General features: G+C 46.9%; 1 protein-coding gene and 1 pseudogene across 2 annotated transcripts in view; one reads left to right on the forward strand and one right to left on the reverse strand.

Moving 5' to 3' along the window:
* The window catches only part of LOC307056526 (BCL-6 corepressor-like), a 42,456-nt gene extending 31,193 nt beyond the window's left edge, over nt 1-11,263 (reverse strand). The window contains 1 exon segment of the mRNA XM_079709342.1: nt 11,016-11,263. The gene's annotated coding sequence lies outside the window, so the exon portion shown is untranslated.
* Nucleotides 11,264-19,865: 8,602 nt separating this feature from the next.
* Nucleotides 19,866-24,209, forward strand: part of LOC307055635 (ferritin light chain-like) — a 40,144-nt pseudogene continuing 35,800 nt past the window's right edge. The window contains exon 1 of the transcript in view: nt 19,866-19,901. The product of the transcript in view is annotated as a ferritin light chain-like (transcript). The remainder of the gene's footprint in view (nt 19,902-24,209) is intronic.

The raw sequence follows: 24,209 nt of genomic DNA on the forward strand, positions 1-24,209 counted from the left end.
CACCCCTCCCCACCCCCATTCACCCCCCTTCGGGTCCTGAACCTACACACTTGTGTTTCCAATCCAGGAAACAGGGCCGAGGGCATAGAACACAGCGGCCGCCTGTCTCTTGAACTTGTCTGAATAACAGGGCCATTTCAGAGGAAGAACAACGGCCTTCAGAGCCTCTGCAATTTCCAGAAAGCCTTCAGTTAATACATTCTTTCCAACAGGCTTGCTTTAGGGTGGAAAGTTACTTTCCCAAATCTTAACAACCCGGTCACAAGCCACTGAGGCCCCAGGTCAACAGATCCCGGCCAAACCCCTCCAGACAGTTGACACTCATGACCCCGCAGGCCTTCTCCTGCCACCTCTGCCTAACAAGTTCCCTAAACCACAACACACCAACCAGCGCGCACGTCCACCACGATCCCAGGAGCCAGAAAGATGCGTGTCGCGGGGTGCGGGGGTGCGGGTACCGCCGCCGGAGGGCTCTCTCGCAGCGCATCCGAGGGCTCCCGGGCCAGCAAGGGGCGGCCACCTCTGCAGCTCTCCGTGGGCCTGCACAGTGCGCGCATTGTGTGAGCGCCGAGGAGGCACAGCGCTGCTCCTGCACCAACAGCTGTCACATTCTTTGCACTCGCTGTAAACAGCCTTCACATTCCCCCCTTACCACACAGTTAAAGCCAGACTAACCATCCAGTTAGAGATCAAACCAACGACAGCAGCATTGTGTCTGCCTTCGCACCAAGCCCAGCAGCTGGCAGGTTTCTCCGGAACAAGAGACCCCCCCTCCCCCCACCCCTCCAGGCTCCAGCCAAGGCTGGCCGAGGCAGCAACGCGTGTGTCGCTGCTGAGTGTTAAAGCAAGAGAACACAGCCATGTCGCGCAGAGTTCTGTGCGGTTCATCAGCTCTCCCAGAGTGTCCTCCTCTCAGGCCCCCTCCCCCATTTCCTCAGCTGGGAATAAAGGTTGTTCAGACTCCCAGGGTCGCTTTCTCTGCTCAGCAAAGCGTGGGTCGGCCTGCCCCGGCCAAGCCTGGGGTCCTGCAGCCCTCTCTACCGTGGTCCCAGAGGCTAGGCAGCTCGGCACTTTCTGCAGCCCAAAGCCTCGTGTTTCGGAAAACCGTCCAACTCCCTGAATCCCTCCTGGTCGCCCCACTGATCAAAATGTCTCCTTTTATGATTTTTGGTTAAGTCGAACATCATCGTCATTATTAGCGCAAATTACACGCCTAATCGGTCCTTAAATAGATTTTAATTAAATAATCATACAGGCTCATTTTATGACTTAAGAAAGGCATTAGTTTTCGTTATAACCTTTCCACCAGGATATAGAATAATGATAACAGACAAATACTTATTCTTTGAAAAGCAAACTGATGGGCAGAGTATTGGGAAAGCAGACCCTGCTTCACACCTTCTGGAATCCAAGTGGAGACCAGACAGACCACATCCGCACGACTTTCCTCCGGAGCAGGGAGAGGGGATTTCTTCCTCCAAAGCATCACTTTTGTCTTCTCTTCGGGGCCAGGAGAAAGGAACCCCAAATGTTCCTTTTCCTTGCCCATCTGAAGAGACTTCTCCAGCTTAGAAGTCTCTCCTAGAGACCACTCCTCGCCACCCCCATCTGTTTTCCACCCCTCAGTCTGCTGAGAGCCGTGGTGGAAAGCAGGCAGGCTGTGCTTGTTAAATGCTCTGTACAATGCTGTTAATAAAATAATAAATACAAAGGATGGAGGCTGCTGGTTCCATGGGTGTTTTGACTGGAAATGCCTCGGCACTTGTCATGTGTTTATGGGAGGGCAGACAACTCTAGGAATTACATAGTTTGGACATCTCTGTACTTCATTTATTCTTTCCTAATTGACGTAGGCCTAGAGCTATGTCAAGTTTGCATTTGTACAGAACTGTTAAATGCCTAAGAGTTTCTCCAACTAAACCAAGTTTTAAATCAGACCCAAGGCTGGAACGTACTCTCGGCCTCGCCCCACTCCACCCCTCTGCCTCTGTGGCTGGAGAAAACAAACAGACCCTCAACAACGATCCCCTGTCCTTGCTCTCCCCACCTTCACCACCCCCACCCCCGGGGGGGCACCTAGGGCAAAGGTTAAGGTGTCTTCAGATTACAGGCAAGGCCCTGGCTACACACACTGGAAAGCACTGCAGTTGGGCGCATCCTGGGCATACTCGAACCTCTAAAATAGTGAGCTAAGATGGGGGGAAAACTGCTGGCCTGGTAAAACCCGCCGTTCACAAAACAATGTCAGCAAAGGCTGGAAGGCATTCTTTAGAGAGGTACCAGGGACTCATGCCTACTGAAGCTCTTTCAGCACAAAGGCTTTTAGGGGAAGAAGGGAAAAGGGGGGTGGGGGGGAGGAGAGAAAGGGAGGGCTCCTGTTTCACAGCAGGCATCCCCAGAGAGTCAAGAACCAAGTGTAGCTTCAATCAAACGCTCACTTCCCCTCTGGGAGTCTAGTAGGAAACCTGATCACAGTAGCTTACTACCGGCCTGGATCCATACAGGTCTGGTTTTCTTCTCATGCTAGTAAATTTTTTTAAATACATATCCATAGAAAAGAAGCAATCCCTGACAGACTTTTATTGAAAACCACACTGAGACCTCATAACATCCGGACTTAATCCCTATCAGACAAACCACAGCACCTCTGGCCTCTGCAGCGGGCCAGACCCTTTCACCTCTTCCCACCAGCTCTCTCCCCTCCAGCCGCTGCTGTTCCCTCCCCCCGAAAGAATGACGGGAGGACTTGCCAAAGAGCACCTACATACCGGTTCTGGAATCAATTCCTAACCATATAAATGATCCCACTTAGGGGGAGAAAAAAAAAAATCCCAGCCTTTTCATATGGATTCCTTTAAAGCCCAGAATGCAAAGAACTGTAACAAAGGGAAAGAAAGAGGAACCCACGGAGGCAGACCTGGAGGAATAGCCTCAGGAATACCCTTGGAGGGGAGCTTAACCTGCAGGTTGGTCCCCAGACACTGGCCTACGCAGGTCTTGGGCGGGGGGGAGGTGGGCATCTCAGGGGCAGCAGGGAACGGAGAAGCAACCTATAGGAATCTGACCAGTCATTCAAAGCAATTACTAATCCTCCAGACCTACTATGTGCCAAGTATTCTTTGATCCTAAAGGTGGAAAATTATACCCAGTCTTACAAATGAAGAAACTTACTGAGGCTCAGAGGCCATAAATAACCTGCCCCCAAGGTCACACAGCTAGTAAAAATGGGCCACGGTCAAACTCAGTCCTGGAGTTGCGGAGAGGAGCCAATGATCGGTCAAATTGTGCCATCCAGAATCCCCAAGAAGTTCGGAAGGCTTCCTTAGCCCTTGTACTCCAATACAGAGTAAAAGGATAGCACTTAACACCTATGAAATTCGGTCCACAAGGAGCCCGCATCCTAGTTTCTCCTACACCCAGAAATCTCTTGGTCCATGTGAAGTCTTTCGAAATTTCTGCCAACATCCTACCCATCTCCCTACACTGGAACACCCTGCTGTGAGGCCAGGGATTCCCAACAAGCCTCCACTTTCCCCTCCTCCAGGAGCCCAGAACAGGCAGTGGGAGGTGGGTGCTACTCTTAGGTCTCTGGAAAAAGTGCTGACACCTGGAACTACAAGAAGGCTTGCCACACTAGTTTTGCCACATAAAGCAATCAATCAAATTATCTAGACAGAGCAAAAGTCCTTTGGAAAGACTGCCTACATCTACCTTTCCTAGGACTTTAATGAAAAACCCAGGGACCAAAGTGGGCTGGGGAGGCAACTGAGGGGGAAGCGGCTTGCAAGATGCTGGACCCTCCTGGACTCCTGGGGGTCCCCACAAAAAGCCAAGTCCCGAGACAAGCCGGAGGTTGGGGTTCTCTCTCCTCTCCCCAACTTCTCATCCCAGCAGCGCAGGGTCAGCGCTCAACATCCCCTCCCCACCCCATCTTCAATTTCCTGCTCTGCCCCGGGCTTTCAGAAGCTCCGGGAACCATCCACACCTGATGCCACAGACGCCACAGGCTCCACGACCCAGGGCCGTCTCCAGCTCAGCTCGGTGGGAAGGGCAACGGGCAGGAGCGCCGGACACTCAGCCGCCCCTGCGGCTTCCCGGCCCCGGGCGGGTGGCTCCTCCAGTGGCCGAGGCTCCGGATGCGTGAAATGGCTCCAGGAGCGCCTGGGGCAGGCCAGGGCCTCCGCAGCGGGACGGACCGAGGCGATGGCGGAGCCGGGTCCTCACCCCTCTAGTCAGCCAAACACGCCCCGGCGGCCCGGCAGCCCCTGCCTTGCAGCCAGTGGCTTTCTCTCTTTTTTAAACTTTCCGGCCTTGGCGATCACCGCCGATTGGGACAGGATTTCCAGCCCCCGCCTTCCCTCCTCCACACCCTCCATGCAGGCCCTTCCAACCTCCAGGGAGGTGACCCCCGCCCCCGGGCACCGTGAGTCCCTGGCCCCGCCAGACCCTCCCCCGCCCCCGCCACTTGGGCCACCTGGAACGAGCCGCTTCCCAAAGCGATCGGCGTCCGGCCGAGTCTGGGGCTGCTGCTGCGTCTGGGGAGGAACTCCCGCAGCCTCCAAAGGGTCCAGGCCTGCCCGCAGCGGCATGCAGAACCGCCCCCTACTCGCGCTCTCTTCGAGACCAGACGCGGGGGGAGGGGGGGCGGGGAAAGTTTACGGCCCGTCTTTAAAAAACAATTTAACTCTTCAGATGCAAGAGTTTGGGTGCCCGTGGCACGGTTATGAGCGCTCGGGTAGAACAACAGAAATGGGGGGTGCCGGAAATGGTGCAGGAAGACCCCTATAACCCTATAAACCTCTCCTCCCCCCTCGCAGTTACTATTAGCATTAAAAGATCCCAGTGCCTTCAATGCAATAGTGCCTGTTTATAACTTTTCCCTGCTGGGTCCCCATACCCTAAACAAGCCCCCTCCTCACGTTTTGAAATCACCAGGGCAAAGATCGCTCCCAAATCTGTGACCTCCCGGAGCTCTTGGGCCTCTCACCTGCTCTGCCCCTGGCACCCTGACCTCACTCACCCTCTTCCCCCCAGTACTTCCTCTGGTTTGCACCTAGACAATAAATTTAGTTTCATTTAGCTTCCGGTCTTTAATTTTAGCAGGTCTCCTTTCTGCATGCAAATCAATACGGCAATTACCATCTAAAAGCTCGCCCAGCCCCGGGTCAATGTAAATTGATCATTGTCCGCCTTCCACAAAGTAACACCGGGAGTCTGTGATGCATAACGAGATTATACTGGAAACTGTCTTTTAGATCAAATTCTATTTAATGCTGTCAGGATCTTCTCCTAGCGGACTTCCCCGCTAGTCTAATCACGGGGCGCCGGAGCCCATGGGTGCTGAGGGGCGATGGCTGGCCGGGGAGACACGGTTCTAAGAAATAACAAAGTGCGGGGACGCCCCCCCCCAATTCCAACACCCTCGACTAGGGGCCGGCGGAAATGAGCCTGCGCTGGTAAAGGGGGCCTGCTACAGAAACGTTGCGGGGGCGGGGAAGCGCGTTGGTTAATTCCCATCCAACAGAAAGTCAGCTATCCCTTCCGGAGGAACACATGGGGGGCAACCAGCGAAAGCCGACGGGCCGGGCTGGAGGTTGGGAGACGTCCCCGGCCAAGTGCTCGGGGCACAGGCGGCTTGGCTGCCACGGGGGTGGCCTGAGAAGACCTTCCACTCCTGCCCCGGCTGCTTCTCAAGCCAGCGCCACCATCTAGGCCCCGGCAGCGCAGCCAGCCTTGCAAACAGACGGAATCCTGCCGGCCGTTCACTCGGGCGAGGCAGCCCGGTCGGGACGGGCCTCCCCTCCCCTGACTGGGCGAGGCCCCTCCAGGCCGAGGCCCCTGTGAGCCGAGGGCTGGAGGCCTCCAGCCAGGAGAAGGTCCTCCCGCCCCTGCGCGGCCCCCAGGGCACGGGTGTGACCCTGGCGCTTAACAAAGGGCCTTCAGAGCTCCTTTCGGCCTCGGGCTGGCGGGGGAGCGGTGGGGCTGGCGGGGAGAGGGGCGGTACGGCGGCCCAAGTGGACCCGTGAGGCCCCACGCCCCGCCGGGCTGGGTCTGCCGGGCCCGCCGCCCTCGAGGAAACCACCGAGGTGGCATTGCCGGGGCCGCTGGGCACTCCCGAGGACCGTCCTGGGGTTCGGGCGGCTCGGAGGCCGGCGAGCCTCCTGCCCAGCCCCGGCTGTCGTGCCCAACCCAGCGCGGGCTCCACCCGAGTGCGGTCTTCCCAATAAAAGCTGGAATTCCCGGCTGGGCTCAGACAAAGAGGCACCGCGGCAAACCGACGCCACGCGCAAACCAAACCCAAGCCGAGTTTACGCGCGCGTCTGGGGTCACAGAGGCGCCCTCCCTACGCTGGCCGTCCCCGCACGGTCTCCTCAAGGGGGGGAAAGGGAAAGTAAGCATACCTCCCCTCGATTCCGCCCAGAGGCCGAGCTTCGCACTTCTTTCGGTTCAGTCTCTCTCAGTTCACTAGGCCCTGCGCCACCTTAGCAAACAGGGCTTAGAGGAGCGCAACATCCCTTGCTTCCGACCCAGAATGCAAAGCTACTCCTCTTTTTCCTCCACCATCCATCCTCTCAGGGTCCAGAACTCAAAAATCTTTCAGAAATCCTCCTACCTGCTCAAGACATACTCTCTTCCCCACCCTAGATGGGAAGAAACTATAACCAGAAGCAATCTTAGTAACCAAGGGCCATCCACCCTTAGCTAGGCACCGTCGCCCTCACTTTCCCTCTAGCCGAAGACACAGTATTTCCCAGTGAATGAGTGTGCGATGTGGTTGTGTGGCCCACACTTCCGTGCCCTGCTCTGTCTCACTGGGCAGGAAAATCTTCATCAGGCACTGAGGAGTTTTTGTCATTCAGCCTGTGTATCTAAGCATGGATGTATGCATGTGAATGCTTTTTGTGTTTCCAAGTGACCCTCTTCACACCTTTAAATGGGCTTTTGTCTCTCGAACGAACTTACAGAAATCCTGCTCCAGTTTCCAGCTCAACAAAGTCTGGGATTTTCTCCTAGAATCTCGCTCTAGGTCTCAGTATTTGCATACCCATGTTTACATTCCTCGCGGCCAGTTCTTTCTCTCTTCTCTATCTCTTGTTCCATGTGGGCACCAGAGCCCAAGGGTCTTGATTTGTCTCAGCACATGTCATTCAGGCGCACATCTTAATCTGTGCATTCCTGTCTAACACGTACACCTCCCCACGACTTACATTCTTGCTTTGCCTATAATGGGGCTCGTTCCCAGACCAATATGGGTTTGCAGTTTAAGGTAACTAGAGGATCCCCTAAGACTACAAACCCTAAAAGGAAGAGGAGGGGGAAGGAGAGAGGAGTGTGACTAATGATTCATTTCTCTATAGGGTAACCCACCTACCTCAGGGGTCTACCTCAGGGAAAGAACGAGACCAATGCCTGCAGAGTTGTATTAAATTTTTAGACCCATTCAATGTTGACCCCATGGATGTGTATACAAATGATCGATCTTGTACACATCGCTGTCCGACTCCTGTTTGGAGGCTGCCTCCCTGCACATATCTTATTTGAACTCTCCACAAGTTCATGGTTAAAAGTGTTTTTATTTCCATAGACAACTCAAGGACCCCTTTGCTCTCTCCGACGCATACCTGTACGCACTGGACAGGCATTTCAGGCTTGGGTCTTTGGTAGGCAACACTCTCGGTCAGAGGCCCCACTGACTAAAGCTCTGAGCAGACCGTCACATACTGGGCCGCTGGGAACGGTAAGGTCTAACCTCTGCATCTCCCCAACTCACTTCCTTAAGTGAGGGTGCCCACTGTGTGTGTTCACACCTTCCCCATTGAGAAGTATCGGGTCAAATTAGATCACCTAGCAGCTGCATTTGGTTCGTCGAAGAATCGAGCCCAATGTACCAGGATGTGAGATTGCATACACAGAAGAGAAAGGAAAACCCTAAGCCCAGACTCCCGCCTCCTCTCCCCAGGGGGCTACTTTGCCTCCAGGAATTTCGACTACACTCCCCACCCCCACGCTCCCTATCGTCTTTAAAGGGTTAAGAGAAACCCTCGCAGCCTTGCCTCCACCCTGGTCGCTGGGCCCGAAGGCTCGCTCGCTCACGGGAGTCTGCCGCCGCCTCCGCGGCCCGCCCCCAGACAGACAGAACGCTGGAGCGTGACCGCGCCTGCAGGGTCGGGGTGGGACTCTGCGGGCTCGGGCTGCCCCGAGCGCACAGCGGGTCCGCCCCGGCCCCGGCCCACAGCGCTCCCGCCAGCCCGGCTGCCGGGGCACAGTCACAGCTCTGCGCGCTGGGCAGTCCGATTTTTATCTTGTCTAATCCCAAACTGGGCGGGGAGCACAGGCATCGTGCTTAGAGAACAAGAGATAGGCGAGGGAGGCGGGGAGGAGCAGCCAGGCAGCGACGCGAGCGGGAGCGAGTTAAAGACACAGTCGAGGCGACCGAGAGCAAGAAGAAAGAGCGGGCTGCGCGGGCCTCGAGGCGCCGCACGCAACGCGCCGCCCGGCCAAGTTACACTCACCTCCCGGTCGCCCCTCGCCGCCCATCCCTCCCCACTTCCCAGAGGCGCTCTCCGCAGCCCGGGCCGCGGGGTCCCGGCCTGTGTGGGAGGCACAGGCCCGGCCGGCCCTGCAAAGGGCTGGAGAGAATCACTAATGAGCTGTGCGGCCCATTGATCCGGAGAACACTTCTTAATTAACTCTCAGTCACCTACTGGTGACACTGCCTCAAAGGACGGCGCTGGGGCCGTCCGAGCCCCAACCCCGACCTGCCCGCGGAGCGCCTGGCGCCCGAACCCCGCGCCCCCCCCCCCGCCACTACCCCAGGCAATCCCGGTGAGTGGCGGCGTAAACCCGCACACTAAAGGCCAGCCTCGGATTAAACCTGGACGGCATATTAATCACCGCCATCTCCCCGCTTCCTCCTCGCGGTGAAATCATGCCCAAAATAAACAAGGGAACCGACACTGCAAAGCCCAGACCAGATAACGGGTCGGGGGTGGAGTGGGAAGGGTCGAGAAGCAAATGTGTTTTCCAAGTGTCCACGTACAGGAGTCTCGGAGGCCGACAATTAAAATGCCTTCCACACAAGCAATTCTGTTGGCCAAACCGAATCCAACACCTCCTAAGGATTGATTTCGGCCCGCGGTGTCCGTTTCCAGTGCCACAGCAAGTGTCACATGGCTACAAATACCCAAGTCTGTCTGCGTTCACCACCCACCACCTTCTGGGGTGGGCCATTTCCTCCTCGTTTTTATTCCTAAGTCATTTTAAGGATTTTTCTCCAGAGACTACCCCTAGAAGCAAATACCACTACCCCTCCTCTGGCCTTCTCTCAAAAAAAGAAAAAAACAAACAAACAAAACAGCTAAAACCCTGAGCTGTCTACTCTAGACACAAGAGGCTGTACGAATACCTATTTGAAGCGCGCTGGTTTCTTTTTTTAAGGTTTGTTTTTAAATACACATAACCCTCCCCCCTCCTTCGCTCTTCCATCCCCGCAACCCCCCAACCCTTTAGACGCCGGCGGCGCGCGCCCTCGCGCGCGGGCACTCACAGCCTCTAGCTGGAGATCGCGGACTTTCTGGAAAAGATTCATTAACTGCAAATTAAGCCTCGCCCCGGCTTCGGCCTACACGCGGCCAGGCTCAGCCGTCTCAGGGACCCGGGGACGTGCCCACTCCAGAGTGCAGGTGGCGCGAAGCCCGCCGGGACCACGCGTGCCTCGAGCCGCCCTACTCCGCACACGGCGCCCCGGGGCTTGCTTGGTAAACAGCAGGAGCACGTCGCCGCCGCCCCGAGACCCCTAGTTGGCGGAGGCTCTGCAGCGCAGCCGCCCGCCTGCTCCGAGCGCGGGCCCCAAGGCGCAGCGGCGCCTCGCCCTCCCCGCCTCGGCCGAGGATCGCGCCCGGGGGCGCAAGTTCCTCTTCGCCCTCAGCCTCTGCGCCGCACGCCCTCCGAGTGGGACCAACTTCCTCCGGCCGCAGACTCGCACCCGCCCTACAGGGCTTTCCACCGGACTCCACGCTACCCAGAGGAGGACCCAGGTCTCGCCCCCCTGCCCGCCGCCGCCCCCGCCCCCGCACGATCTACCCCCACCCCTGGGGTCTCACAACTTAAAACCAACCCCACGACGTCGCGGGGAAGGTGGGGGTGGACCAGGGTGGCAGATTACAATTTTAAAAGAACATTTAGAAAACAAAGCGTCTGACCTGACTGGCTGGCGGGCGGGCGGGCAGAGTTGGAACCCCTCGCTCTGCTCCATTTCCTAGTATTTTTTTTTTTTAATCCACGTGATTCACGCTTTGGAGCAAGCCAAAAAAAGCCCCAAAAAAAACAAAAAACCGGGACTCCCCTCCCGAGTCGCGCGGCAGCGGGGGCAGGTCGAGCTCGGCTCGGCCCGGGGCGCCCGCCACACACACCCTCGCGCACGCACACGCCGTCGTTCCACGAGCAAGAACGAGCTGCTCCCGGAGAGGCGAGACGAGGCAGCGGCGGCTGGAGGTTTTTACAGTTCTTTCCCGAGTCGAAAAAGAAAGCAGACGGGAACCCGCCGCCCTCCCTTTCCTGCTAGCGAGCTAACGACGAGCCGAGCTTCCCAACTTCCAGCCTAGCTCACCCCCCCCGCCCCCCACGCCCGACTCGCGGCACTCAGCGACGACCGCGCTCCCGCGCACACAGGCACACACTGCCTGCAAACTTCCACTCCGCGAACTCCCTGCTCTCCTCCCAGCCCCCAGGGGGGCGGCAGTCCGCCCCCGCCGCGCCCCTCCCTCCCCGAAGCCCACGCCGGGCCGCTTAGGTTGGCTGCATTTTTAATAACTTACAGCTAGGAAATAAAAACGAAAGCGAGCAAAGCAGCCAAAGTGAAGCGCGAGGCACAAGCTTCGAGGGGTACGCGAGAGAGTCAGAGGAGCCACCCGCCGCTAGTCTGGGCCCCGAGGGAGGGGGCCGACTGCAGCCCGCCGCACGCACGCCCGCCAGCCCGCGCGGCCTCCGCGGGGAAAGGTGTTCCGGGCACTGACCTGAAGTCCCCAGCCGGGGAGTAAGCAGGGAGCCTGCGATCCGGCGCTTTGAAGTTTTCCCCGGAGCAGAGTCGAGGCGGCGAGGAGGAGCGACGGGAGGCGGGGTGGGTGGGGAGAGGTGTGCGGGGTTGGAGGAAAGTCGGGTGGCGACGTTGGCGATGGGAGAAGGGGCCGGGCCGGGGAAGCGCGGCGAACTGCAAAGTTTGCCGTCCCCCGCTGCCCGCAACCCGCTCGCGGCGCCGCGCCCGCTCGCCTCCCTCGCCGTCTGCTGCCAGCCGGCTGCCCTCGGGGTCTGCCCCGCCGAGGGGTGGGCTCTGGGCCGGGTGGGGGTGGGGGTGGGGGCGGGGGCGGGGCGGGGCGGGCTCAAAGCTTCCGGGCAGGTGGCGACAGCCCCGCGCGATCCTCCAGGCTCCGGCGGCTGGGCCGGGCTCGGCCGGGCTCGGCCGGGCTCGGCAGCTCTCGCGTCGCCGCTGCTGCCGCCCGCGCTCGGGCAGGAGCCCCAGCGCCATGTTGACGATTAGCCGCGAGCGCCAGCTCGGGCTGGGTGTGTGAACGTGTGTGTGTGAGTGTGTTGGCCAAGTCTTCCCTGCGCGGCGACAGCGCGGCTTGGGCTCCCCGCCCGGCAGCTTGCGGGCTCCCCCTCCGCCGCCGCTGCCGCCTCGCTCCCGCTCCCGCTCTCGGTCGCGGTCTGGGCTCCGGCGCGTCTTCCCCGCTGCCGCAGAGCTCGGTTCGCGTTCAGCAAGGAGCGTAGCTCCGCCTCACCTCGCCGCTGGGAGCCCAGGCTCCGTCTGACGCCGCGCGCCGCGATCCCAACGCGTCCCCCCTCCCTGGTTCCCTCCTCTTCCTCCTCCCCCTCCCTCCCTCCGCCCTCTAGCTCGCCCTCCCTCCCAGCAGCCTCCTCCCCTCCCCCCGCAGGCGCAGCGCTCGGGCGACAGCCGCCTGCCCGACGCCTCCTCCAGCTCTCGCAAATTTGAGCTCCCCCAGCCTCCGCTCACCCTCCGTTGCAGCGCCTGGGCGGTGGGGTGTCGGAGGGGTGATTCCCCAAGAAAGGTTTGCCCGAGTTTCCCCAGCCGTCATCGATTCCCGGCGCGTTTCGCCTATCTGGGTCCGAACCCCAGACCACTTGGGTGGCGTCCTCCTCGCCCCATGTCCTCCCCTCCCCCGCTTGGACCGAGTTGGCTGCGCACACCCCGCCCGGGCGCGCGTCCTGGGCGAGTGAGAGACCGACTTGGGCGGCGGCGGCGGCGCGGGCGGCCCGTTGATCCTGAGCCGAGGGGATGGGGGGCGGCGGGGGCGGCGGGGGCGGCTCTCCCAGCCGCGCGCCGAGACCCGGAGAGTTACAGAGCAGGCGTACATTGGAGAGAGCTTTCCTATATAGGAGAGCCAAGAATTTGTTACTTCTTGAGGGGGGAGCATGAAGGTAGGGGACCCTATAATGAGAATCCTAGGTTTGCTTCTAGATTTCTAACTTGGATAAATGACAGGACGGTACTCTTTGGTGAATACTAAAGGAACAGTAACAGCAGCAAAAGTCTAAGAATGGAACTTTAACATATCACAATGCCACCTTTAAAGTAAATTTGGCATTCTCCTTTTTGAATAAAAGAAAATGCATTAATTCAAGACATACACATTCACACACCTGCTAATATCTGCTCTTCTGCAATCATGTGTTTTCTGTATAGTGTCTAAATATCTATTCCAGTTGAAGTAGTGCTTAAACACTTCAATATGCCTCTTTCCATCCAAAAAGAAAAACTGTCTATGACTGTTTCAACGTATTTTAAATATATGTATAATCATTGCCAACTTATCTGCTTTGCAGATTCTCGTTTCCTACACAATATTTAACATCTCCCTTTATTGAAAATGTCATTGCTCAGTATTATGATTGTTTTTCATTTTTATTATATGTCTGAATGTTAGAATTATTGATTAATCTCTTTATTAATGGAATAATCTCAGCACAATGTTAAATACACTTCTTCTCTACCATTATTATATGTTATTTTAACGATTTTCCATACAGTTACTTTAAATGGGATTTTCAGAGTTTTCAGGCTTTTTGAAGTCAGTGGGATAGGCTCCAGTGAGTAAAAGAAATGCTGAAGAACAACAATATGAATTAAACAAATTTAAGTAGTTAAGAAAGCACTAATCTAGTCATTGAGAAATATATATTACTATTTACATAGTATGTATATATAAATCAATAGTTTCAAAATGAGATAATCTACTGAACAAAATATCTTAAAATGTGAATGAAAAGATGTTGTAAAATCGCTATATGATTAAAGTACAAAATTTTTTATAAGCTTGGAATATCAATAATAAGTGCATTTTTGTCTGGGAGACAAGTTGTTATCTGGGAAACCTCAAGACATTTTGTAGATTATCGAAATCACTTTACTATCAATCTTGAGCATTTCTCCTATCAACTCTGTAATTAGTATTGGAATTAGTATGATGACTCTATTTCACCATCAGGAACATTGAAGAAACTATTTAAAGTGCTAAACATTGGTTTTAACAAATAAAAAACAATTCATCTGAAGAAGATGTTACAATGAACTGAGGAATTAAAAGATCTCAAAGTAGAGAAATTTCACTGACTGCAGTATAAACAACTTGAGGGTAGAGAGTGTCTGTTTTTCCTGTTTGCCCTCCAAATTTGGCAACAGTGTTATATGCACGGTGCAGGGTAATAAGCAAATATTTAACAAATGAAAAGTACTGAATTCATTACCTTGTGGTACAAATTAGGATTTCTTTTGTACTGTAACTAGAAGATTTTAACTTCAGCATTATGAATTATTAATGTCTTTATCTGATTCCCAGTTCTGTGTCAACCAAACTTATTTGAGTGATAATTAGAGGACTTCATGTTTATCCTATCTTCTAGGATTTCACTTTTGCATATCTGTTAATTCATAATTTTGACATTTTTATAGCACAACCAAAGACTATAAAAACACAGAGCAAGCACTTGCCAAAGAACTCTAAATAAAACAGGTCTCAGATATGAAATTAGAGCCAAGCTTGGTTATACTTCTAAGTGCTTCATCTAAAGAGAAACGTGCAACACTGCTGCATGAATTAATCACCTAGGGTGACTTTTAAACCTATCAACAGCTGGCCCCTCTATCATATCTGATTTTATTCAATAGTCTAAGTGATAATAATTTTTTGATCAAGAACTTTATTTTACTGGTTGTAAAGGTGCGCGCATGCACGCGCACACAATCCCCAGTGCTTTTAAAAATTGTGGGACAGAATTAATCATAACTATTGAGTTTAAGTGTCATTTATCAACTTATTAAAGTGCAAGCATGCAGGGAAAATAAGCTAAAGACAAGACTTTCGTTTTTCAATTTATTTTTTAAAAGTCTCGTAGAAATCTTTATGAAATTAACACAAAATGGTGGTACCAAAAATGTCTTTGCTTTGTTTATTCCCTAGTCTGTGGCAATGTAAACAGTGGAAGTTAACCCGGAATTTAAGTTAAGGAAAGCTATATTGTATTAAGTTTAGCCAAAATTCTCTAACTTGCCATCATATTTTTTCAAATAAATAAAATTTCTATTCTCTTCCCTCTCTCCTCATCTCCCTTAAGGTATGTCAACTCTAACCCCGACCCCCCCCCATACACACACCTTGTTGCCTCTGACATTATCTCTTCTACTAGACGCGCTTTTGTACTTATTGCTACACAATAGTTCAAAATAAAATGTGATAAATGCAGGCAAAGGTGTTTCAAGAAAGAAGGTAAATGTCCTTACACATTTTCAACATAGAAACAGAATTTTTCAAAAATGAGTTACAAAACAGCAAAATTAAAAAAAATAGTTATAGATAAAGTTTGCAGATAATGTTGTCATCCCTCTTAAAAGAAGAGGGATAAGGCACAGAAGAAATGTAGTGTTGAGGACAATGAAAATCAGCAGTTATTGCAATCTATTTATGCTGCATTCAATGGATTTAGAAGACAGAGGCTTGAGTGCTGTCGTTATTGCTTGTTTGCCATTTGATGGTGGGCAAAATATTTAATTTCATTGGGTTTCTCTTTCTATGCCTCTAAAATGTGGATTCCCAGGCCAGGAAAATATTTCAAATCTTTTCTAGGTCTAAAAGTCACAGACCTTAGTGTACCCTTTATAAAGGCCACATTTTCACAAAAGATAGCATTCTTGTAAAACACCTTTATAGAAAGAAAAAGCTATATTTAGAAAGTCCACTCAGTATCCAGGGTTTTCTGAAGTCGTACTGCTGTTTATAACCAGGTGTAGGCCAGTAGGACAACACATTTGCTTTAATAACTGTCCAGATTTCTTGGAGTTAAAGATAAGTTTTTCATTATTCTAAGTGTTGACCTAAGAAATTATTGAAAATAAGAATTGTTCTAATTTACTTCTTGAATTGCCCAGTTCTTACATGGCCTGACATGAAAGGTGATTTAAAAGATTGCATTTAAGTTTGGACATATAGCCTTCATCCTGCTGTTTCATCACAGGCCTCTTACAGGATAAACACGTGCAACCATTTTGAGTTTCTGAATGGGAAATAGTATAGTATTTTCCCCCTATAAATTTCTTGCCAACTTACTCCAATTTGAATGCAGGTAGAAATTTATAAATTTCTCCAAGAACTTATTTTTATTTTTATGAATCTTACTGATTTTGTGTTAATACCGAGGACTTTATCAAATTCATAGACATTTGATAGAATAAAAAGCAAAAGCATAATTAGGAAAAATCCAAAAACCTCAAATAGAAAATAAGATGCTATGTTGTTAGTAACAGAAATTAGCACAAATAGACTGAAAAACTGACCACCATTGTAAACTGAGCTTTTAACTATGGGAGTCGCCAGGAAAAGGAGGGTTACCTGACTCAGGGGTCTTCTCCTTTGTTTGCCTTCTTTTAACAATCTCAAAAATTAAAGAAAGGTTGAAATGACAATAAAAATAATTTATTTCCCAAACCATTTGAGAGTAGTTGCCAACACAATGCAATGTCTCCCCCAAATCCTCTAGTATTTCCTACAAACATATATCCAAATATAATCATGAAAATCAGGAAATTAACACTGACACATGACTACAGAGCTACTAATCCTCAGACCCCTTTCAAGTTTTGTCAATTATCCCAATCATGTCCTTCATAATGAAAGGATCAGCCCAGTGTCGCATGTTGCATTTAGTTGTCCTGTCTCTTTAGTTTTTTAATCTGGAAAATTTTCTCAGGCTTCCCTTGAATTTCATAAACTAGAAAATTTTAAAGAATATGGATCAGCTATTTTGTAGGATTTAGCTGTTTGTATTTGTCTCATGATTATTCAGGATATGTGTAGTTGGCAGGAATAACACAGTGGTGAAGCTCTGTTCTTCTCACTGCTTCCTATCAAACAATTTCGGCAAACTTTTAACTTGTAACCTTACTGGAATATTATTTTACTCATTTGATTAAGGTGTATATCACCCAGTCTTCTCCATTGTAAAGTTATTTTTTTCTCCTTCATTATTAATAATTTTTGTGGTAAGGCACTTTGTAATTATGTAAATATCCTGTTCCTCATCAAACATAATTTATTCAATTTAATGATTTAAATCAGTATGAACTCATAGACTCCTATTTTATTCAATTGACTATAATACGTTTCTACCATTATTTATTTTGAGGCTTAGATTGTTCAAGATTTGTCCAGTGGAAACCCCTTCAGTTTGGCTTCTATATCCTTTGATGTTTCCCAATTATTCTTTGATATCTCCCTTCTTCTTCTTTTTTTTTTTAACATCTTTATTGGAGTATAATTGCTTTACAATGGTGTGTTAGTTTCTGCTTTAGAACAAAGTGAATCAGCTATACATATACATACATCCCCATATCCCCTCCCTCTTGCATCTCCCTCCCTCCCACCCTCCTTACCCCAACCCTCTAGGTGGTCACAAAGCACCGAGCTGATCTCCCTGTGCTATGCGGCTGCTTCCCACTAGCTATCTATCTTACGTTTGGTAGCGTATATATGTCCATGCCGCTCTCTCACTTTGTCACAGCTTATCCTTCCCCCTCCCCATATCCTCAAGTCCATTCTCTAGTAGGTCTGTGTCTTTATTCCTGTCTTACCCCTAGGTTCTTCATGACATTTTTTTTTTTAGATTCCATATATACGTGTTAGCATACGGTATTTGTCTTTCTCTTTCTGACTTACTTCATTCTGTATGACAGACTCTAGGTCCATCCACCTCACTACAAATAACTCAATTGCGTTTCTTTTTATGGCTGATCCCTTACTTCTTGAAACAATAGTATGTTCTAGGGTCATCTTATATTTTCCCTGTAGTGGTTCTAGAATCAGCCATTTCTCCAAAGACCTTTAGTTCCTTCAGTTGGAGAGCTGTATTTAGAAACCAAGATCTGGACACTAGGTGTATTCATTGCTCTTGGGAAGCAGTGGTCCCAGGTACTCTCAATAGGCAGAGCTAGGGGATTTATGTACATATATACATACACACATATGAAAACACATATTCATAACCATTTACACATATTCACAAACACATTCATAAACATATGCATACATATAGTCTATGTTTATTTCTATAATGTCTCTATATTGAAAATCATGTGTTCACATTAACATCCTCCATTCCCTTTCAACACCCTTTCATTCTAGTTTTTGCCCTTTTCATATTTTAACTCCCTCCACAGATATTAAAATAACACTGATTACCATATTCTTAATATCCTTAATTATTTGATCAATCTTCCTGTATTTAAGTAAATTCTTGTAGCTGCCACTTTCCCATCCACACATTTTCTCCACCTGGCACGGGTTATGACAATCTGTACAGAGTGGTTGCCAAGGCCACTTCCTCATGTGGATGCCCTTTCACACGAATCAGACTTCAGCAGTCAACTCCAGGCTCCCGTATGCAGACATCCTCTCCCCTTTCTCAGACTCTGAGACCCAATGCCAAGTCATGTGGTTCCTTGAATGCCCACCTCCCCCATGCTGACAAAGGGTTATTTTACCTCACTTCATGGACTAATTTGTTCAAGAAGGGAAGGGATCACAATACTATAAAGCAGTTATACTCCAATAAAGATATAAAAAAAAAGAAGGGAAGGGACAAGGAAGGGGATGAAGAAAGGGAGGTGGACAGGGATGAACAGGCACCTTTTCTTTCTAAACAATATTTGAAGAGGTCCTTCATTTAGAAGTTGCAAAGACATTATGAAGTATCAGCTGAAGAACTGAAACAACGACATATAGTTACACATCTGTATCCCTACATCTATGACACACAATGTACCCCTAATTTTATAGCAACCAAAATATAATTTAACAAAACTTATGATGCTTAGCCATACACTTTAATACTCAGCAACTTAAAAAAATATGCAGTGCCATTTGGCTGTTAACTATCATCCATTTATATGAATGGATTTGTAAAACTCCTAGCCAAGAGTGCTTGGGATAGCGTCTCTACTGGTCCTTACTGGATCCTCTTCTTCTTGTGTCACTCTTTTCAGTCATTTGTTGATTCTCGATTGTATCTCATTGGTGACTTGCATGACCATTGGTAATCATATCTGGGCAAATACCCCAGCTTGGTGTCTCTCAAAGGGCTGACTGAAAACCATCTGCAACAGAATCAACTGTGGTACTAGATAAAATTCAGGTCCACAGGCCCTGTTCTGATTTCCTGCTCAGAAGCTCTTTAGAGAGTAATGAGTATTTGGAAAATACCTTAGCTAATTCTCACACATTAACACTGAAACCATGGTGTAGTGTGCATGTCTACAATTCCTCAAAGTTCACGGTTTAAAACACATAGGTCTCACCAACTACAGTTCTTTTATTTTAGCTTCATCAATTCACATTTGTTATTTAACCAACTTGGAAATTGCCAGATGTGTGAATAGCCGCCAAAGTAAAATGTATCAATCTTCTGCAAAAATGTCTTCTACCAAATGTCTCTACAAAATGAAATGTAAATACCTTCTAAGATCTTGCTTGGAGGAATCTTACAGATTTTTAAAATCTTCCAGGTTTTAGGGAATAGCAAGTACAAAGGCCCCGATGTTGGGAAAGCCACTGCAGAAAGAAAATCTGGATGTGTGTGTGAGAGAATAGTAGTAGTAAACGAGCTTGGGGAGTAGGGCAGAAGAAATACTGAATAAAGCATGTGGGACAGGTAAAAAGTTTAATTTTTATTCTAAAGTGATGGGAACAGGTTTTGGGAAATAATGTATTATGATTCACGTTTTTTTTGTGATTATTCTGGCTATTGTATTGGTTATAGACTATAAGGATTGGGGCAAGAGGGGAGGAAGCAAGGAGGTTGTGGAAGAGGCTGCCTATTGCATTAGATGAGGCAAGCAATGATGGCTTGGAGTAAGTAAAGACGGCAAGAGTAAGGTGAGAGGTAGGTGGATTCAGGATGTATTTTCAAGTTAGACTGGCAAGAATTTCTGATGGACTGGACATAGGAATTGTGGGAAAGTGAGAGTTTAAGGATGAATCTAACATTTTTGGCCTGAGCAACTGGATGAGTTATGGAGCCAGGGAAAACTGGAGTGCAATGGATGGATCAAAGCAAAATATTTAGTTTTATTCGCTAAGTTTGACATGTCTATTATGCATAGATTGGAGATATTTAGTGGGAAATTGGAATTAGGAGTCTGGAGGTTAGGTGAGTGCTTAGGGCTAGAAGTATGAATTGGGGAGTCATAAGTCATCTTCCCATTAAAGTAATGGGACTAGATTAAAACTCATGAGTAGTTAAGGTAGATGGAGAGTGAAGGGGGCCAGGAATGAGCCTTAGGGCATTCTAACAGACGTTGAGGGATGGGAGGCATCACCAAGGGAGACTGCCAAGGAATGGTGAGTGAGAGGGGAGAAATCTAGGAGAGGATGGTGTCCTGGTAGCCAGTGAAACAACATATTCATTCTGGAAATTATGAGGTTCATTTCCCAAAGTTTCTTGAATTGATGATCATTTGAAACTTGGTATTTTAAAAAGAGCTTTAGCAAACAGAAAAGAGAATAATTTTCTATCATGAGTGATTGATTGCAGTAGCATGGGGAATGGAAAAGTTGTGAAAAGGGAATCAAGAATCTATGTAAAAGACAATTTTAAACAAAAGTATTCATTTAAAAAACAAGTACACAATATTTAGACATTATATTTTGTCTTTGTGTCAACAGCAGCTACAGCATGCTGTAAGTGAAAGATGAAGGATTACAGTTTAATATCAAATCAGGGAAAAAGGTGAAATAGTTGAATTCTTTGTAGATTTTTAATAGATTTCAAACCTCTATTGGTTTTGAATAATGTCATATTTCAAACATAATTTTCTAAATAATCATAACAATTTTAGAATCAGAATAAACCTTATATAACCTTATATAAAACTTATTTAAATGCACATGTAGTTCATTTTTATGGGTAAAACTAGGACTCTGGTCTTCTGATTACCAGTACTATTTCTTATTGCAACACACTGTTTAAATGTATAGATGATTGAAAAAAAGAGCATACCAGTGATCTCTTAAATGTTTTACAAAATATTAAGTAATTAAAATTAGGGGAACTAAAGCTCATGAGGATTAAATTACAGGAAGAGTTTATAAGAGGGCAAACAAGTAGGAGATGTATTTCCACACAGATAAATATGAGGTTTTAGTAGAAAATGACCAAAACTGCATTTATAAGGTCATGATACTAGCTAAATGAAATAAAGACAACCATCATGGGAATAACATATAATTTTGAAGGTGAATTTTGAATATGGAGACTGATACAGATTAACATCTGATTATAATAAAAATCAGATAGGCAGGGTAACAAGGTCTTCTTCATCCAATCACAGCTTATCAGGAATAAGGGAACCTCTTGATACTTTAGTATGTGCCATTTTAGGACAATGAACTTGCTACAAAGTGAACACATGACATAAGAAATAGTTTAGAAACATAAATATGATTCAAGAAATTCATGGATGGTGAAAGCTATGTTGGATTATTTCAAAAAGTTAGGGACGACTAGGTTAAGTAACTTCTCTTTTTAATAACAGAATAACTGTCACATGAAAGATCTCACTATGCCATTGACAAAGATAAAATCCCGGGACGCCATGGCTTCACAGTCTAATAGTCTAGAGATACAATGTCCAGTATAGTGTCCATTAGTCACAAGTGGCTATTAAATACTTGAAATGTGGGCAAGTTTGACTTAGGAACTGAAATTTTAATTTTATTGAACTTACCTTTAAAAATTTAAAAACACATGTGACTAATGGCTGTCGTTTTTGACAGCACTAAGAACATTTCCATTATCATGGAAAGTTCTATTGACCAGAGCTGACCCATAACCTTTTTACTTAATTTTACATTTATTCCTCTTTGCTAAGAAAATCCTCTCTTACTAAAAAACAATATTAGCAAGATGGCTAGATATAAGCTCAAGATGCAAAAATCTATTGGATTTCTATAATCCAGGAACAAAGAGAGAGCTTAAAAATTATTTAAAATGGAAAAAAAAACTACCTAGGAATAAATCTAAATAAAAATGTGCAAGACATTTATGGAGAAAATAAAACCTTATTGAAAGATAGTAAAGAAGTCTTAAATAAATGGAGAGGTACATCTTGTTTATGGATAGAAAAGACTCATCATAATGGTGTAAGTTTCCCCCAACTTAATTTATATAGTCAATACAATTACAATAAAAATACTTAATAGTGGTTTTACAGGATTGCCAATTCTGAAATTTATGTGAATGGTCAAGGACAGCTCAGACACACCTAAAAAATCCATTCATTCCAAAATGGTCCTGGAAAACTTAATTATTCATAAGAAAACAAAGAAATTGGATAATACAGACAAGTCGATTGTACGTGCATTAATGGCTTGAATATACAACAAAGATACACTAGAACTTTCAGAAGAAAATATACTATATCTGGGTAGCATTAAACTAGGGAAGGACATTTTAAGTAGAACAAAAAGACACTAAGCTAAAAGATAAATTTGATTTCATTAAAATTGAGAGCCGCTATTTATCAAAAGACAAGATTAAAAAAGTTAGAAGGTATGAAATAACTTATTTGTGTCATATATAGCTGACCAAAGATTATTTGCTTGTATTTAAAAAACAATACAAATAAGTAAGAAAAAGATAAACAGTAGAAAAATGGACAAAAGATATTCTCTGGACTTCACAGAATAGGAAACATAGGCCACTATTAAACAAATGAAAGGATTCTCAGCCTATCAGTAATTAGGGAAATACAAATTAAAATTGTTATGGACTGAATTGTGTTCCCTAAAATTCGTATGTTGATGCCCCATCTCCCAATGTGGCTGTTTGGAGACAGGGACTTTAAAAACATAATTATGGTTAAATGAGGTCATAATGGTGGGGCCCTAACTGATATGACTGGTGTCCTTGTAAGAAGAGAAAGAGATAAGAGGGATGTATACACACAGAGAAAAGGCCATGTGAGGACATAGCAAGAAAGCAGTGGTCATCTGCAAGTCAAGGAAAGAGGCCTCAGGAGGACCCAAAACTGCCAACATCTTGAGCCTGGACTTCCAGCCTCCAGAACTGTGAGAAGATAAATCTCTTGTTTTTTAAGCCACTGAATCTGAGGTATTTTGCTAGGACAACCTGAGCAGACTAATACAAGGAACAAAAGACTAGAATGGCCATTCTAACTGGTGAAGCTATAGAGCAAAAGGGCTGAAAATTGATTCCATAACTTTGGAAAACATTTTGACATGAATTTTTAAAGTTGAATATTTGAATTCCCTACAACTCAGCAATTCTACTCTTAGTATGTCTACTCTTTTACTTTTGTTAAATCTTGCACATGTGTACCAGGAAACATTAAAATAAATGTTCATGGAAGTACTGTCCGTAATAGGCCCCAAACAGCCCAAATATCATTAATAGAATAATAAACACATTTTCTTGTCTTTATACAATAAAATATTATACAGTAGTACAAATGAATGAACACTAGTTAAAGTAAAGTGGATGATCCTTAGAAACATAATGTTGAGTAAAAAAAGCAAGCACAGAAGACTAAAGTATGATATCAATTTTATAAATCTCAATAATAAGCAAAATCAGATAAAAATTATGTGGATGTTGAACATAAAGCCAAGATCAGAGTGATTTCTTTGGTGAAAGCAGGAAGGTGGGATCAGGGTAGAGAACAGAGAGAAGACTCAGCAGTTTTGATTCTACTTCTTAGTTTTGGTGGTGTGTTTGCAGGAGTTTTTATTATTTCTCATAACTTACATACAATTAAAGATATTCTTCTGTATATTATCTAATAATATTTAAAAAATCAAAATCCATTATATACCAAAGATAACCCCTAGACATTAATTATAGAGAGTCCACTTTGAAACAACATACATAGTTACTCATAAATCTTCTGTAGTTGAAAGCTTTTAGCTATGAAATTCTTCCCCCTTCATATGAGGACTTTATGTTCCATAATGAAGGGAAACTGTTCCTACTTTGGGACAATTTGCCTTCTTTATTTAAGTGATACTAGTCCTTTGGCTGCCTAGAAATTTTAAAAACAACTGATAACTACATCTACTGCCTGCAAGAGAGTAAAGGAAAAGGAACATAGGAGGCAATCTCATACATTATTGATAAACACATACAAAGACAATATTCGTACAAAGCTATTTCTCCATATAGCAACTCTGAATTTTATTAATAAATACATATATATATATCAAACATTAATAAAAGAATAAAATCCAATATGAGTACATTTGCTCTTTTTTTGCAATTAGTTCCAGGATTCTATTTTAGATTATTACTTCATATCTCCGAGAGTTGGGTGTGTGTTTGTGTGTTTGGTTTTGTGGAAGTTGCATTGTGCTAAAGTTTACATTTCTTTCTTCAATTAAATGGCTTTTGTTATCCCTTGGGAATACTGAAGATAGCAACAGCAGATTACTACCTACTGGTGGAAAAGTATAAATAGCAATTTTAGCTGCTAGTGATTCTGAAATTGCCCTTAACTTTGTCCTTCTAAAAATGCTCCAAGAATTACATTTTGCAAATCCACAGATTTACTATCCATATTCAAGTCATTTACGTGGACAAAGAATGTAGCCTGCGGTATCAGTAACAAAGGATGTTATAGCCATCAAGCCATCAGC

The sequence above is a fragment of the Hyperoodon ampullatus genome, assembly GCF_949752795.1.
Source record: "Hyperoodon ampullatus genome assembly, chromosome: 7".
NCBI lineage: Eukaryota > Metazoa > Chordata > Mammalia > Artiodactyla > Ziphiidae > Hyperoodon > Hyperoodon ampullatus.